The 18824-nt window shown below is 40.1% G+C and overlaps 1 protein-coding gene across 2 annotated transcripts in view; it reads right to left on the bottom strand.

The window, feature by feature from the left end:
- STMN2 (stathmin 2) overlaps positions 1 to 16776 on the bottom strand; it is a 224397-nt gene extending 207621 nt beyond the window's left edge. Inside the window, exon 1 of one of the 2 annotated variants that reach the window (XR_011558735.1) lies at positions 16703 to 16776. The gene's annotated coding sequence lies outside the window, so the exon portion shown is untranslated. The remainder of the gene's footprint in view (positions 1 to 16702) is intronic. The other variant, XM_070747963.1, reaches the window with a different exon arrangement.
- Positions 16777 to 18824: the final 2048 nt, after the last annotated feature.

Raw genomic sequence — 18824 nt, 5'->3', positions numbered from 1 at the left:
ATATCTGTCCTTCTATATGCATATACTATCAAGGCTCTGACTAATGGACCCAAGCAAATCAGAACTCTTAAGAGTCTTAGCTCTTTCTCAAAGGTCTTATTAAATTAGTACATTCCATTGGCATAGCTTAAATGGAAAACCAAATGTAAATCTTTTCCACAGTTTCAGTATAATTAAACTAGGCAATAACCCCATCCCCAAATGTCACCGGTCACATTGGCCAATTGGGTTAATTGGTGAGCTCTTCAGACACTCCTTCTCCAACTTTATCTGCTGCCTGTAGAGATAACCTTGGTCCTCATGAGAAAGCTCTCTGCTTTGTCTAGCAATGCATTTCAACCTTCTTTCCTCTCTCTGTGTGGAACAAAAAGATGGCTATGGCCAGGTTCAGTTTGAAGTTGACATATACATTTATTATGATAAAATTCATAGAAGTAGGTGTTCCAGTTCTAATCTGAACTAGAACTATCTAGAACTAAACTAACTAGAACTCCTTGTTATTATTTTATGTTAAATACAAGTTGTCCTCAACTTACGGCCATAATTGAGCCAACATTTCTGTGGTTAAGTGAGTTCTGTCCCATTTTTCCATCTTTCAAAATCTGATCACATGACCTTGGAACATAGCAACAGTTATAAGTATGTGTCAGTTGACAAGTGTCTGAATTTTGATCACAAGATCATGAGGATGTTGCAAAGGTCATAAGTGTGAAGAATGGTCATAAGTCACTTTTTCAGTGCCATTGTAAGTCTGAATGATCATTAAACTGTTGTAATTCAAGGACTAACTGTACTTGCAATATTCAGTACTTTAAAAATGTCTTTCCATTCAAGGATTGAATGGGGAAATTAATCTGGACATCTTTAATTCTTAGGCTTTGTTATTTTTACCCATGTCCCTTTTGTGATTTCTTTTTTTTTTCTTATGAGAATGAAAAAATTATAATGAGTACATTCTCATCTGAAATACTGACCATATATGGTTTGGGATTAATACTATTGCACAGTTCCTTGTAACTGGGAGGGCAGAGAAGGTAAAGAAAGTATTGGATAGGCCAAGAGTGTGTTATGGCCCAGGTGGTCAAGGCAAGGCAGGCGTCTAGAGAGTTCTTTATTTGTCTTAACAAATCTTCAAGCCAATATTTCTCTGATGACTGGTAAGGCTCCATCCCCACACTACCCTGAAGGCATCAACCTTCAGTCTCCCAAAGACAATCCCGGTAGTGAAAAGAAAGCTCACAGAGTAGAAACATGGTCACAAGGCAAGGTATATATCAAGATTAGTATAATACAGAGGTCCTCAAACTTGGCAACTTTAAGATTTGTGGCCTTCAACTCCAAGAATTCTCCAGCCAGTTGAAGTCCACAAGTCTTAGAGTCGCCACTTGGGGATCCATGGGATAATAGAACAGATTGGCTAGAAATCTGTGTCTTCTTCAAGAGCAATATTTCATGTCAGTTATTATACTGACTAGAAAGTGACAACATGGTGAAGACAGAAAATCAAAGACTTAATCTGTATCTTCTGTTTAATCTATACTGTGCTTGCTCTTCGCCTGCAACTCAAAAGAGCTATGCTTTCTTTTAAATGAGTTTGTTGGAAGGATGATACCAGACTCCTGATTTCATCTACAGATAAGAAATATTAAGAGTGTTTTAATCTGAATCATATAGAGCAGTGATGGCGAACCTTTTTTCCTTGGGTGCAGAAAGAGCGTGGGTGGAAGGGCAAACACCCATAATAAGACCCTGAGTCTTCAGAAAGGGGCGGTATAGAAATCAAATGAATGAATGAATGAATGCCTGAGGAGGATGAAAACAGCTTCTCCCACCTCCTGGAGGCCCTCTGGAGGCCAGAAACAGCGTGTTTCCCAACTTCTGATGGGCCTAGTAGACTTGTGTTTCATTCTCCCCTGGCTCCAAAGGCTTCCCTGGAGCTGGGGGAGGATAAAACGCCCTTCCTCATCCCCCGGAGGCTCTCTGGAAGCCAAAAACACCCTCCTAGAGCCTCTGTGTGAGCCAAAAATAGCTGGCCGACACATGCATGTACACATACATGTACATGTACACACTGGTATGCATGCCCAATGGAGAAGATGCAGTGCACTAGTTTCCAGGTAAGTGCAACCCAATGCTGGTTGGTATCCATTTTTGTTGCAAGGATACATGAACTACTTTGAGCCACCAGGAAAAAAAACCCCTTAACAATAAGATACAGTATTGGGTAATCTTTTTAATAATTTAATTTCTGTGAACACATTGCATACAAAGGAAGTTTAAAATTTCTAATAATAATATTTATTTTTGTGCTTATCAAGTTAACAGACATATTAATCTTATCTGAAGAGATGATTAATACATGATTTATGAATGCGTAGTGAATGCAGCAGTCTGCAAGCTTTCGAATAACTGATATGTCCCCTTACCCCATTTTAATATGATTTTTAGTGCTGTCAAAAGATAGTTTGAGTTCCCTCTGGTGGCTGATTCAATTTGTGACAGTCTGATACAAAAGATGAAACCTTATTAATATGGTTTGAACTTTGCTAAAGGAGCCAATAATAGTAACACTTTTCAAGTAATAAATCCTACTTACAATGTGGGGATACATTTCCAAATCATTGTTTTACTATTTAAAGTGTAGGTGATGCAAACACAAACATCAACGCCCGCAGCAACAAAGCTGCATCAGACTTTGCATAAGGCTTTGATGCTTGCATCAGACTTTGAGAATGCAATGATTCTTACATTAGTATCGTGGTTCCCAGAAAATAAGACCTATCTCCAGTTGCGGGCCACCAATCCTGGCCCTACCAGAACGGGCCGGGAGCGCGCACTTGCGCTTCTGCAAGTGCGCAGAAGCTGAATCTCATGTGAGCGAGCAAAATTTCTGGTGTTTTCACTTTTACACATGCGCATAAGCGAAAGGAACACAGAAATGGGCAAAGGTAAGTGCCCACTCGCCGCTGCCCGCCGTCATTTGCCCCCTCACTGTCCGCACACCGCCATTCACGCTATGTGGTGGCTTCCCCCCACCATCCGCTTGACGCCGCTCGTGCTACGTGGCAGCTGCCCTCCTCTATCCACTTGCCGCCATTTGCGCTATGTGGCAGCTCCCCCCACTGTCCGCTCGCCACCATTCATGCTATGCAGTGGCTTCCCCCCACCGCCTGCTTGCTGCCGTTTGCGCTACACGGCGGCTGCCCCCCCACCGCCCGCTTGCCGCCATTCGCTTCTCACGCCAGCTTTCCCCACCACCACCACTCACTCCTACCTGCCATGCTGTGAATCACCCACCCAGTCCTTACCTTGCCTGCAGGGGCATTGCAGGCATGGTGCTCTCCTGTGCCACAGGCATCTCTCTCCAGTGGCGTGAGAGAACATTGCGTGGCCGGAGATGGGCAGCAGCCAGAATGGGCAGGCCACTTTTGGCAGCTGCCACTCCAGGCGCCGCAGTGAGATTCCAGCTACTGCCCATGTGTAGCAGCCAAAATCTCACGCGAGGACGTCTTTCCAGCAGCAAAAATTGCCGGTTTCTTTGCTTCCACGGAAGCAAATGCGCGGAAGCAAAAAGACCAGTAATTTTTTACCGTGTGTTGTGGTTGGCTCTTGCCCAGCTCCTGCCCCAAGGAATGTGGAGGTGGAGGTGGGGGAAACATCCACATGCCACTGGCCTGTTTTGCTCCCAATAGAATCTCTTGACGAAGGCTCCTCTGATGAAGGAAGCATGAGTAGCAGGGAAGAGGGGAGTTTGGCAGACAGCCCAGGAGGAGATCAATCATCCTTATCATCCCTGGATTCTGAACAAGAATGTATGACGGACCCACGCATGCGTACAGTGATGCATAGGAGAGAACAACTGAAGGATTATTACAGGAGATAAGTGAGGCCACCTGTGGTTGGGTGGGGCTGCTGTAATTAGTGCTACAGATAAAAAGAGCAGCGTGCTGGTTTAGCCTTGTGGAAGTTTATCTGATTCATCATTTCGTCAAGATCGTAGTTTTGCTGTTTCCCTGTTCAAGACTGTGTGTGGCCTTTCTGGACTTTAGAATTGGACTCAATTTCCCAGTTACTGGGTGAGAAATTGGATTGCATTTAACCTGTGCTTGTGTGTACCAGAAAATCCATTTGACATTTAAAAAGGGAGTTTTTTCTGCTTTTCTGTTGATAAAGACTTTGGGTTTTCCTTCTATCGTGTAGTGTGTGTCTTTTTGGACTAATTACCCTGTAATTATCGGTGATTGGGACACGCCCGCAGAACACTGTGCATGAGCAGCTGGAACCGGAATGGCCCTACATGCTTCGCTTTCCACAGAGGTTGGAGCCCATGACTGCCTATCCTCAAAGTAAGCCCTCGCTGGATTTTTTGCACCCAATATAAGCCCTGCCTCTCAAATAAGTCCTAGTTAAGGCCCTCAACCTCTCCTGAGTGCAAGGGGTGGGGGAAGGCACATGGGTAAAAAGCTAGGGTGAGAATGGAGGTGTGGAGCTGAACTACCGATACTTATCTTCAGACAATTGCAGCCAGGTCTCGCACTTATATCAAATAAGTTTAATTGTCCATTTGTAAAGTGTTAATTTAAAACCTCAGCAGCTCAGTGCTTCTTCAAAGGGTTCATCAGTAAAAGGTAATTATACCATCAGTCAGACTGAACTTTTGGATATGCATAGTATTATTGTATGTTGCCAATAGTCACCTTGCGTGAGATGAGCGGACATACACAATTGATGAAATAATAAACTTTTTTTTTAAGCCTGGCCTTATAAAAAATAGAAAAAAGGTACTTTGAATTTTTATTCAAAGCAAGCATTATTGATCTTAATACATGTTATCATCAAGAGAGTAAAAGAACTGTAAGGGAAATGGGCTGGTCACATAACAAGAAGAACTGATTGCAGATGAACCAAGGCAGTTTTAGAATAGATTCTACTTGATCAAAAGCATCCAGAGAAGAGACCAAAAACAAAATGGATTGACATCAGCAAGTATTGTGGGCCCAACTTGTTATGTCCGTCTTTTCACTTAGGTCCATCCTCTACAGGAGGTACTATAATGCTTCCTGGTTGGATACCTGTTTGACAGCTCTCTATATAAAGAGCTGTCAAATTCTGAAGCCTGGTTCACCTCATTCATCACCCACTATTCTGGAAATGGAACAATTTTGGCAATGAGTATGGGATTTTTTTGAAGTGAGGCACCAGAGCGATAGAGCAAGTCACTGACTAGCCGATTGTCACTGGCTGAGGGAAGCATCACTTCACAATAGTGTCTGTGACCACCTTAGTGGTCTTCAATAGTGCTGCAGAAACATGGGAATCGTATTCCAACTGCTTCAAATGTTTCCTACAGGCCTAACAAACAGCAGGAAGACAGTGTGTTTCCTTAATTTGTGTGGGACCCCAGATGATGATGTTGAGTTGAAGCCTGGACATGCAGAGGTTGGCTGGGTAAGAAAAACATGGTGCAGCCTAACTGTGCAGGATGTAGGGGAAGGCATTTGAGAGCAGATTCTGATTCAAGACCGTGACTATCTCAGTCACAATAAGAAGGGCCACATTGCTAGGGTCTGTAGGGGAAAACAGGCAGATGACAGCCCCGCAGTTGACAGATCTATAAGAAGAGGCAGTCTAGTGTTTAGGCAGGGACAGGATTGTTTCTCATTATGGAATGACCCTGTGAAAACAGTGATAGATCAAATTGGGGATTCTCCAAGGATTTTTTTTTCTAACTGACCATATTGAGAGGAATCCTTGCTCTATAGAAAGAGGCATAGGGTCCTCTATGTCTATATTATCCTGGAGTACAATAAAGAAAATAATATCCAAAGTATCTAAAAGTTGGTTATTTATTATTTATTCATTTGTCCAATACACAATACATATAGAAGAGAATAGACATGAAGTAATATATATAAAGATAATATGTAAAAATAGAGAAGATATATGAGAGGAAGAAAATATATATGATATATGAGATAAAGGAAAGACAATTGGACAGGGGACGAAAGGCACACTAATGCACTTATGTACGCCCCTTACTGATGTCTTAGGAACCTGGAGAAGTCAATCGTGGGTAGCCTAAGGGAGAAATGTTGGGGGTTAGGGGTTGACACTAATGAGTTCCACGCTTCGACAACTCGATTGTTAAAGTCATATTTTTTACAGCCAAGTTTGGAGCGGTTAATATTAAGTTTGAATCTGTTGCGTGCTCTTGTGTTGTTGCGGTTGAAGCTGAAGTAGTCATTGACCAGTAGGACGTTGCAGCATATGATCTTGTGGGCAATACTTAAATCGTGTTTTAGGCACTGTAGTTCTAAGCTTTGTAGACCCAAGATTGTTAGTCTATTTTCATAGGGTATTCTGTTTCGAGTGGAGGAGTGAAGGGCTCTTCTGGTGAAATATCTTTGGACGTTTTCAAGGGTGTTGATGTCTGAGATGTGGTATGGTTGAAGCCCTGAGTGTTGAGATTGAGGGATTTTCAAGGAAACCCCATTCCAGTCCTGGGAACTTATAACTTCAGGATGTCATTTAAACAGTTTAGGAAAAGACTAAACTGTAGTGGATGGAGCCTGAACTATTCACTGTTTCTGAAAAGGATTCCGAGGAGCAAGCATTACAGTTTCCAGCAATTCTGATCTCCAGTCTTGAAAAGGTCCAGCTGGCAGACAAGGTAACACGGTCCCCAAGGAAGGCAGAAAATCAACAGGGCAACCTCACTCATCTATCACTGAAGGCATACTGATATGGTCAGAATGAGTTTGACCTCACCCCGCCTACCTAGGTGATTATGCATGCATCAGCTAGGTGGGAAGGAGTGTTATGTCTGGGAGTTTTCACTCAGGTCTGTCCCACAGGGAGTGCTATATTGCCTCCTGATTGGCTAACTTTTTGAGGCTACATATATAAGGAGATTTCAAACAGGACTTCAACTGCTGTCATCTGGAGCGTATATGTTAACTGCCGTGTTTGGCAACCTGTTAGCTATTATTACAAATAAAGAGCTGTAAACTTCTGAAAACTGGTTCACCTCATTCATGACCCAACATTCTGGGAACAAAACACAATTGGCAAAAGAAAATTCAGGATTTTGGGAAAACAAAATGAATTGTTAGTTCAGCAGTTAGGAGTCATTTTCCAGGGGCTATAAGTAGCGACACCATGCCAGAACAAATTCTTTTATGATGCTTATAACTTACCCATTAAGTAACAGCATGTATTTTCTCTGGAAGAAATCCCAGAGGACCTGCATAGTTATGGGGGATACAGCATAACAATTCTGTTGGCTGCCACTGTATTGAAATAAAATGATTTACTGTTCTGCCCCACAACCCAACCCTTTAAGTAACGCTTTTTAAAAATGTATTTTACATTTATTGCATACTTATTTATAAATATTTATTCCACATTTATATATATGGCAGATTATGAAAGAAACAAATGATTATGGCAAAAAGGGTTACTATGGAATATGTGCAGTAAATGTAAATGTTTGAAGTACATAAACCTTGCTTAAAAGCACAAAAATGTATGGCTACTGCATTTCTATCATGAAAGGAACCTGTCTTCAAATCAGGAGGATGGGGAAGAAAAATGCTAAAAGCCCCAAGTGGAACGAGTCGTATGGCTGGACAATACTGGGACTGGTGACCCTACTTTGATTTTGACAGATCCATCAAGTTCACAGAACCCTTTATTCACACCCAATGAAATAACTCAGACTTAAAACATTGTGGTGCTTAGTCTTAATTGGGACCCAAGACTTGCGAGCTGACCTTTGCAGATCTGAGAGATTAGCCAAAAAGGCATGGAAGACAAGAAAGCACTCTGCAACTATTGTTTGATGAATCTCAGCTGTGCATTGTATGAGGTTCAATATGCCTTATTTACAGTGTTTATTTCTGCTTGACACGCTAGGTCTAATGCAGAAAATATTTCCCATTACACAAAAAGGGATCAGCGATCATTCATCCACACAATAACTGGTGCTACTTTCATTATTAGATAAATATGTGCTGCACCCTTCACATTGGGGAAGCAAGAAGTAATATTCAATTTTATTCTCATACTTTTAATTGTTCTCCAAAGTATTGTGGTTAGCTCTTGCCCAGCTCCTGCCCCAAGGAATGTGGAGGTGGATGTGGGGGAGACATCCACAGGCCGCAGGCCTGTTTTGCTCCCAGTACAATCTGCCGACGAAGTCTCCTCTGACCAAGGAAGCGTGAGTGACAGGGAAAAGGGGAGTTTGGCAGACAGCCCAGGAGGAGATCAATCATCTGTATCACCCCTGGATTCTGAACAAGAATTAATGACACATCCACGCATGTGAAAAGTGATGCATAGGAGACAATAACTGAAGGATTATTACAAGAGAAAATGAGGCCACCTGTGGTTGGGTGGGGCTGCTGTAATTAGTGCTACAGATAAAAGTGCAGCCTGGTGTTTTAGCCTCATGGCAGTTTATCTGATTCATTGTTTCGTCAAGATCATGGTTTTTGCTGTTCAGAATTGTGTGTGTGGACTCTCTGGACTTTAGAATTGGACTCAATTTCCCACTTATTGAGTGAGAAATTGGACTGCATTTAACCTGTGCCTTGTGTCTACCAGAAAATCCCTTTGACATTTAAAAAGGGAGCTGTGTCTGTTTTTCGGTTTATAAAAACTTTTGGGTTTTCCTTTTATCGTGTGGTGTGTGTCTTCTTGGACTAATTACCCTGTAATTACAGGCGATTGAGACACGCCGGCAGAACACCAAAGTATGTAGGTTTAAAATGTGGAAACGTCTATAGGGAGATATTCTTTTGAAAGCCAATTTGGTGCAGTGGTTAAAACACCAAGCTAGAAACTGGAAGACTATGGGTTCTAGGTCAGTCCTAGACACAACCCCAGCTTACTGACTTGGGTCAGTAACTCTCTATCAGCTCTATGAAAGAGGTAATAGCAGACTATTTTTGAAAAACTTGCTAAGGAAACTTAAGGGATACTATAGGTCGGGGGTGTCAAACCCAATTTCATTAAGGGCCACATCAGGGTTGTGTTTGACCTGGGGAGGCAGGGTGGGTGTGTCCAGCTTGATATCACTCATGCCAGGGAGGCCTATGAAGGCCTGAGAAAGACATTTCTTTACATGATTCTCTTCTTTTTCTTCACTGTATTATTATTTTTTCTTTCTTTTCTATTTTTTTTGCATTTATTTTATATTATTAATTTGTTTGTATTAGTTTCTATGTTTTAATTGTAAGTCAATAAAATTATGTTTAACATTTTTTGTAAGAAGGCTTCTTTAGACTATAACACAGTTCTGTTTTCACTGGGACAAATTGCGGAGAACAAAGAGTTAAAACAAAAAAAATTGAATTAATTCAATTTTAGAAACATCATGTTATTTTAGGAATAAAAGGAAGGGAAAGGATGTTTTTATTCATTTTAATCATTACTTTATATTTATGACTGTTCATTTTTATTTGCTATGTTTCACTATAATCCCCATATTTTTATTATATTTCATTCACTATAATAAAAATGAAAAATATTTTTTTAAAAAAATCATATAATCCAGCAATCCTTGCTCAAGTTGATTAAAAAATCTTAGGAACAGAACAAAAGGATATACGTCAAGATATATGTCAAGGATATAGTTATATGACTGTCAATTTAAACTAAGTTGGGAATCCAGAAATTTGTCATTAGTTTGGGTTCAAAAATCCATCAAACAAATAGATTTAAACAGCAGGTATATGATTGCAGTGTTGTTATATGGCTTTTTCTCCTCATTGGATGAGGAGAAAAAGCCATATAACAACACTGCAATCATATACCTGCTGTTTAAATAGACTGCCTCAACAAGTCCCTGCAATTCTCTTTGCAAAAATTGATTTGCCATTGTCTTCTTCTTCTACTCACTCTGAAGTTGACTGGCGCAAAGCTTTGGACCTAAGGTGAGCAGAACCTCCAGTCTTCTTGTTTCTAGCCTGCTACTTTAACCATAGAGCAAAATGATTCTTGGTTATTATAGTACCATGCAGGAAAATAAAGAATTAACAAATCAAAGTCTTAGGTTATATGATATTTCTTTTTTGTAAGAAAGCTTCTGTAAGAACTATAACTCAGTTCTGTTTTCACTGGGAAATCAATCTACATGTTAACTTCTAGACATGTGTCTATCAGCCTTTAGGCAAGCCATTATCTCAATTTAAACTAGTATTATTAAAAGAACATGTTGCGCTACTAACAACTGATGGAAAATGTATGTAACATTATAAAGAAATTATATGAATGATTTCACATAATGATTCAAAACTATGGAAAATTTATTTTTAACTCTATTTATTACATAAAATGGACTTTAAAAACATAAGCTGAATTTAATAGATAAAGAGCCAACACAAAAAATTTAAAAGATGTAAACATTTTTTTTTGAAAATGCAAATAAGCCAGGAAAATGTTTGGCATATAGATTGAAAAAGAAGAAAAGAAACTGATGAAGGGACTTTATCAAAATGATGATAAAAAGCAAATAATTCTTGATTATTGTGAAAAACTATATGATCAAGAGACAATTTCAGAAGAAAATAAATAAATGTATACTTAGAAAAAGCAGAGTTACTGACAGTATCCGAAACAGTTAAAGTAACATTAGAAGAAACAAAAGAATGTCAAAACACCATGGGTAGCAGCAGTTATCTAAAACTTTACAAAACTCTATAGGCAAGTCAATGTTGGAAGTATTTAATGAATTACTTTAGTTATGAACTTTGGAAAGAGATTTAAGATGATTAAGACAAACTGCAAAGGTGATGGTACTGTAAATGGAGAATTGACTAAAAAGGTTAATATCAGGAAGGGTAGAAGCTAAGGTTGTCTTCTGTCACCACTATTATTTGTATTGACACTGGAAGTATTAAACAGAAATATTAGGCAGAATAAGGAAATAAAAGTTATGGAAATAAAAAAGGAAGAATATAAATTACAGGCATTTTCAGATGATCTAGTTTTTATTTTAGAAGATCCACAAGAAACAGAGCCAAAATTAATTTAAAAAATAGAAGAATATGGCGAAGTGGCAGGATTGAAAATAAAGAAAAAAATTAAGATTTTACTGAAAAATATTACAGAAAAAAAGAAAAAAGAGTTAATGAAGAGATTAGAATTCATATTACTTAGAAAGTGATATATTTAGGGATTCAACTAACAGCAAGCTATGTAATGATTAAGGAAGATAATTATTATAAGCTGATACAAAAAATCAAGATAGATTTGGAAAAATGAAAATGTTTGCAATTATCGTTAATAGGAAGAATAGCCACAATTAAGATGAATATATTACTGAGATTATTGTACTTGTTTCAAACAATTCCAATGAGATTGAAGAAAAAAATACTTTGAGGATCTTAATAAAATAATAATAAAATATATTGCCGGGGAGGAGGGAAGCAAGAATAAATTTAAAAGTGTTACAGGTTACAAAAACTACTATCAAATTGGGAGCTATCCTAGCATGTGTTAACATGATGAAAGAATGTATTGAAATGAGAAATGAAAGATTATTGACATTGGAGGACATCAAAATCGTCATAAATATGAGTCAGTTGATAAGTGTCTGCATTTTGATCTTGTGTCCACAGGGATGCTGCAATTGTCATAAGTGTTGTAAGTGAAGGACTACCTTCATATAGTTAAACTGTGGAATTTGTTAATAAAAGATATTATAATCAATACCAATGAAGATGGTTTTAGAAGATTATTATAGAAATGAGAAAAAAATAAAGCTATCAGCATTTATATTTGATGGCATCTGCTTCCATGTTTAAGGGAATTAAAAGAAATATTTTTAATATTTCTAAACTGAAGCTAGTAGGAAACAATAGCTGACTTTCCCATATCAGTAGATATCTGACATGACTTCAAACATTATCTTTTGGAATTTTATGTGCCTTATAACAGCAATATTATATGCTAGTAAATACTTGCTGATTACTTATGATTCAGTATTTGCTAACTACTTATGATTCAGTATGGATAAATATAAATTCAGATGTGGATAGATTTGTTGACATAGCCTTGCTCTGATGTCTTAAAACCTTGGGAAGGAATAACAGTACTTTTACTTCTTTTGAATCTATAGTTCGAAGTTCTTCCATGCAAACTGGGTAAATTTTATTGGGCGTACTCCTCGATCCACAGCTGAGCTTAGAACAACATCTCTCAGCTGTGGCGAGGTGGATGTTTGCCCCGGTCCGTCTGGTGCACCAGTTGCAGCCCTATCTGGACAGGGAATCTCTTCTCACAGTTACTCACATCCTTATCACCTTGAGGTTCAACTACTGCAATGCTTTCTACATGGTCTACCTTTGAAGAACATCCGCGCAAGCTGTCATGGGCCTCCCAAGATATGCCCATATCTCTCCAGCACTCTGCAAGCTGCATTAGCTGCCGATTGGTCTCCAAATGCAATTCAAAGTGTTGGTTATGACTTATAAAGCCCTACATAGCATCAGAACAGATTACTTACGGGACCGTCTTCTGCCTCATGTATCCCAACAGCCAGTTAGGACCCACAGAGTTGGCCTTCTCCGGGTCCCATCAACCAGACAATGTCATCTGGCAGGGCCTAGGGGAAGAGTCTTCTCTGTGGCAGCTCCAGTCCTCTGGAATCAACTCCCTCTGGAGATCTGTACTGCCACCACCCTCCTAGCCTTCCACAAGATACTAAAATCCCACCTTTGCCAACAGGATTGGGGCCATTGAGTTTTAACATCTAACCCTGGCCAATGACTGAATGTTTAATGTATGATGGGATGAATGTAGATGACTTGTTTTAAGAATTGGCTTTTTAGAGTATATTTTAAGTTAGATTTCTTATATTCTTTTTGTGTTTACTTCTGTTGTGAGCCACCCTGAGTCTGCGGAGAAGGGGGGCATAGAAATCTAATAAATAAATACATAAATTTTGGAGAGTATTCTACAGCTATAGTTCTGCATTCAGGTAGCTGGGATTAAAAGCCTTAAACTGACGAATCTGGTTTCAAGCAGCTAAAGTTTATGTCTAATTAGAAGTAAGGTCTTAAGGCAGGATTAAAAGTCATGGTCTCCATTTTAATTTATGATGTCTTCAACATTACACCAATAAGTAGCTGTATCTTCTGAGATTTGTTTACATATAAGATGATTACTTTAGTGTCCTAGGAAGTACTTAAGGATTTTAGGTTAGCCAGAGTCTGGGACAAATGGAATTAAAAGAATCAAAAGAAGAAGGAGATGCAGTTTAAAAAAACCTCATTAGCAAAGTTCTTTTAAAAAGTCACATATTAAAAGGAAGTTGCAGAAAATTAAATGGGGGAGAAAAGCAGTATCAAAACCCAGCCCAGTTGCACAAAGCAAAGATCTGAAAACCAGAGAATACTATGTAAATGAAAAGGGAAGCAAGTTATTAAATATTTATACAGGTAGATAAGGTGGAAATGGTATCAGAAACATTTGCCTATTTGCCTTATTTCATCATTTCTTCTTTAAACTCAAATAAGCAGCTAAATTCAATTAAAGACAACAGTCTTTGGTTCAATACTTTAGAGAAAATCAGTGCATTTCATATAGTAAAAGGTGCTAAAGGAGAAACATAGCCCATGCTTCACCAGAAAATAGCTGCTATGAGAATATGTTCGGATTCATTTTTTTACTGCTATAAATTTATAAAATGCATGTCCAATTTTCTCTGAATCCTTTAGTCCTCAACATTTAAAATGGTCCATGATTACGTAATGCAATCCTGTTTCCATCCTCAGCAACACACATTACTATTACACACTCCTAGCTTCTAACAATAGAGTCAGACATGGATACCATCATCGTCAAATTCTAGCCATATAGTTTCTTTCAACACTTGCATGGTTCTTAGCTTGGTAATTTCTTATGGACAGAGACATTGTACTACTTTATACCCAATGCCACATTGCAAAACAGTTGTAGAATGGATTTCAACCTCTTAGCTGAAGATTTGAATACACTCTTGAATAAGTTCTATAGTAGCATATTTGGTATTCTATGACTATGACTAAATTTTACATCTTATGATTTATGATGTTTTTTAAATGATAGCCATGATTTATCACTTTTTTCTTGTCTGTACACTGAGTGCTTATACATGGGAAACAAATTCCTTGTGTCTCCAATCACACTTGACCAATAAAGAATTCCATTTCCGAATGCCATTTATTGTTGTAGGATTTGAACAATTTGGAATATGTCAAAGTTTGCCTCTGCTATGTCTTACATTCAACCAAATCAGGACAGGGTTGTTTTGAGTTTGTTTTTCGTATTTTCTTTCTACCTAGGACTACGCAATATTTTATGAATCACCTCCCTTAATAATCCATTGATCATTTTTCCATTCCCAGAGCCAAGTTTACATCCGTTCACCAACATTCTTCTGAAGATAGGATTAGGCTGGGAAAGAAAGGTCAATTGTTTAGCCATTAGTTGGTTTACATAGTATGTTTACACACAGCAGGTCTAGTGCTGTTTTGTCATTATGCCAGCACTGTGTGGAAGAGCAGCATAAAGAACAATTGATAGGCTTGAGGAGAGTTGTTGCTGATTGACTTTAAACCCCTCAAAAGGTGGGATTTGGCGCTGGGGAGACCAGAGACTTGAAAGTGAGCAATAGGCATCAATGGGATCCTACTATATGGGAGAGGGGACTCCTATGACTGTGTCACTGACCGAAGAGGACCAGATTACATCTATGACAATATTTGGATCAGGAGAAAGGGGTTTCTAATAGTGATATATATATAAGGACTACTTTAGATATGGGCTGCAATATAAACATGCAGGAAGGGAAAAAAAGTTTGTGCTATGGTTAAGACATAAATTGGGATCTCAAGCTCTCCTCCCAGAATTTATATCCTATAGTTTTATTTTATTGATTGATTGATTTTGTCCATTACACAATGAGGGTTATGTTGGGTATACATATAGTAAATACATAATGAAGGTTATAGGGGATATACTCATAGAAAAATACATCTAAGAAAGAATAGAAGAGTAGAAATAGGAATAGAACATATCAATGAAAGAATAGAAGACGAGATATAGGAATAGAAGAAAGGTATAGGAGATATAGGAGAGCAATAGGACAGGGGACGGAAAGCACTCTAGTGCACTTATGCACGCCCCTTACTAACCTCTTAGGAATCTGGAAAGGTCAATCGTGGATAATCTAAGAATAAAGTGTTGGGGGTTTGGGGATGACACTATGGAGTCCGGTAATGAGTTCTACGTTTCGACAACTGGGCTACTGAAGTCGTATTTTTTACAGTCAAGTTTGGAGCGGTTAATATTAAGCTTGAATCTGTTGCGTGCTCTTGTGTAGTTTTGGTTGAAGCTGAAATAGTCACAGACAGGCAGGACGTTGCAGCATAAACCTTGTGGGCAATTTTGTCGATCTGGCATTCTGGGTCGAGAGCTTGAGATCCCAGTTTATGTGAGAACTCTCTCTCTCTCTCTCTCTCTCTCTCTCTCTCTCTCTCTCTCTCTCTCTCACACACACACACACACGAACACACAGATTTCAAAACACAACAGTAGTAACTCATCGCCAAATAGAAGGATGGAGCCAGAAGCCACTTGAAAGCGGTGGGGATCATCCAGCTGCTTTTGGACCTTCATGCCAAAGCAGATACAAACTGCAGATTATTCCATAATCCTTTGTTTAGGATACGGAGCACAAAAAGGAGAAGAGGTCAGGGATCAGTTTGTGGGAAGGGGCCAAGTATTTCCACATGCGTCGCGAAGCCTGAAGACTGCCAGCCCCACTCCTTTGGGGAGGACCCCGGCCACCGCCACGCCCTAGCCTTGCACTTGCTGCCATTCTCGCTAATGGGTTCTTTCCCACGCATTTAAGGGAGCCTTGGCAAACCCTCCGGAGTGGCGGAGCGGAGACGAGCGTGATCCCACCTCCTCTGTCATCCAGCTCTTTTATTTCATCCCGGAGGAAAAGAAACCCTCCAGCGATTCCGTCGACGCCCGTCAAGCGACCAAGGAGAACCGCAGCAAGGGGAGCAGCGGAAAGACCCGCGCGCCTTTGCGCGCTTGCTTTCGGCAGGTGGCAAAAACGCGAAAGTCGACCGCAGGGCCGGGAGTTCGAAGGGCTTGGGGGAGAAAAAAATCCTCCGAAACCAGCGGCGTTCGTTCCAGCCGGAAAGCGAAACTAGTTTGGCCCATACGGAAGTTCTCGGCGGTTAAAAAAAAAAAGAAAAGGGGGAAAAAAAGGCAAGCAACAGGCGAGCTTGGTTCGGCTCAAAGAGCGGCTCCGCGCGCTTTCCACTCCCTCCGCTCAACTTAATCCCCGAAGTGGTTCAAAGGCGACGCTGTTAGGACGGCATTCAATCTTTGAAAGAATTTAATGTTATTACGGAGAGTCCGTTCTACCGGCCCTTCGCAGCCTCAGCGCAAGACCGCCGCCGTGACCAGGATTTTGCACCGGGACGCCGGCAGCGCCATGGACGTCACACCGGCTCCATCATGAGCGAGCAGCGTCCGGCTCGCGGACCATGTCCCATGGTAAGGCGAACGGCGCCCTCAGCAGCCGCCTCTCCACATCCTGGAAAGGCCATTGCGCGCTCCGCGCTCTTTCAGGCTGGGGACAGGTTTGCCGAGGAGCGCCTTTTCCCTCAGCCTGCTAACTTCCCTCAAGCCTGCTACCCACCTGGCCTCTTCCCGGCCCGCGCCGTCCTCGCGTTTCTTTTCTCCTCAGCAGCTTCGCCGGGTGTGGTGTTCAAGGTTTTTTGCGGTGCTTCCGCCCTCGCATTTATATCCCTTTTAGCCACCGGCGGGGCTTTCCCAATTTCTAAAGAGAATGAAAGTGGAAGCGCAGTTCTGGGAATGAGACGTACCCGGAATGTCCCGAGGGGAAGCCAAGGGAATGGATAGAATGTGTAGTGGGGAAGAGCAAAGGCAGGTCGGAGCGAACCCTTTGTCCCTAACCCTCAGGGTAGTTCTCTTTGGCTCTGGTTTGGGAAGCCTCCGGCGGCTGCACACCCGAATTACCGAGAAAACCCACCCCTTTCCGAATTTGCCGGGCCAAATTCCAGGCTGTTGCCGGCATTGGGTTCCGTAGACCGAAACTGAATCGGGGCTTGCGCGCTTATCCCTTGCCTTCCCTCCCCCCCAATCAACTTTTCCAAAGTTTTAATGTTAACAAGATTTGTATGCCGCCCAACTCCAGTGGACTCTTGACGGCTGTTAAAGTTTAAAAAAAATTTTTTTTAAAGGGAATAGCGATGAAATTTTAAAAAAGGGAATACTATAAAATGCAGGAAATGGTATAAGGGCAGACTAGATGAACCATGAGGTCTTTTTCTGCCGTCAATCTTCTATGTTTCTATGAGGGTGACATTTCTAACGCAGTCAACGTGAATTTCCGAGAGTAGAAATAGATGACAATTCTGATAAATTTGAATTAGAGGTCTGTGGTTTTCCATAAAGAGAAAACAACAACAACAACAAAGGAGTTATAGATTTATAGATCTATAGTTCTAGATCTATACTTAGTTATCTATAGATCTATAGTTAGTTATCAGATCTATAGTTATCAGATCTATAGTTACAGATCTATAGATCTATAGTTATAGATCTATAGATCCTCTCCGTAGATATACAGAGTTTGAGCCAAGACCCGGTTCCCATGGACGTTTTTGCAAGCACGTAAACCACCTACTTTTCAAATGTCAAATAGAAAAATGTAACAGGATCTGAATTGCCATAATCTCAATATAAGCCCAGAAGTTTTCGTTCTCTGGAATGTTTGCTTAAAAATAACATTTAAGAAAGTGTTCGTTTACTATTAAACTACTACCATAGAAAAATCATAGGTTTTGTCTTTACCAACATTTTTTATTTTAATAGAAGCCTCTGGTAAAGTAAAGGGGAAAAGAGGCTTGTAATGCCTGCTAAAATCTAGGGGCTGCCTGTTATTTTCCTTTTGCTAAGCTTTCCAGAAGTCATGTGTCTGTTCTGAAGCATGTTTCAGTTTCATTGAATGGCATTGAACTGCCAAGTTCCAATGTTTACTTTGATTTGTGTTCCCAGAAATCGTTGAACTATGCCCGCTGATTCAATAAAGTTGCCAGCTGATGATCAGAATACTTTATTGCAAAGTTACACCGTATTTATCAGAGTATAAGACTCACTGGAGTATAAGATGCACCTTAGTGTTTGTTGGGGAAGAAAATAAGGGGGGGAATCTGCCTACCAGGTATTCATCTAGCTAGCGTCCTTAGTCTGGTCAGCTTCAGCACACCTGGTTGGGAGTTTAAAAAAGCTTATTCGGAGCACGTAGCAATGTAAAAAAGCCTACAAAGGCATTGGAAAAAAACATTATTCAGAGAAAGTAATAATGAAAAAGATTGCAAGCCTAAGAGCCAGGAAGATCGTTAGTGCCTCGTTAGGGCTGAAAAAAAAGCTTTGAAAAAGCTACATTCAGAATATAAGACTCACCCAATTTTCAGCTTCTTTTAGGGAGGAAAAAAGTGTGTCTTATACTCTGAAAAATACGGTATATAAACTGTGGCTCCCCATTCATTTGCCATTTATTGATGGGATGTTTGTGTAACTTTGATCCTGCTAGTTTTTTTGCTCAATTGCATCTTTATTCACATGCTCACAAATCCTTAATCTCTCTGAATTGTTGCCTGGCTGTAAAAACAATGTAAGAAATTACATTGGAGCAGGTTGAAATTAAGATTTTTTGCTGAATGTTCTGAGGATTCTGTTAATGATACAGTATCTCCCAATGGATTACCCAGTCAGAGTGCTGTCCTCCTTAGTGT

Source organism: Erythrolamprus reginae, chromosome 3 (assembly GCF_031021105.1).
Source record: "Erythrolamprus reginae isolate rEryReg1 chromosome 3, rEryReg1.hap1, whole genome shotgun sequence".
NCBI classification, from domain to species: Eukaryota; Metazoa; Chordata; class Lepidosauria; order Squamata; family Dipsadidae; genus Erythrolamprus; species Erythrolamprus reginae.
The sequence above is the reverse complement of the archived record's forward strand: the minus strand, read 5'-3'. Positions and strand labels throughout refer to the sequence as shown.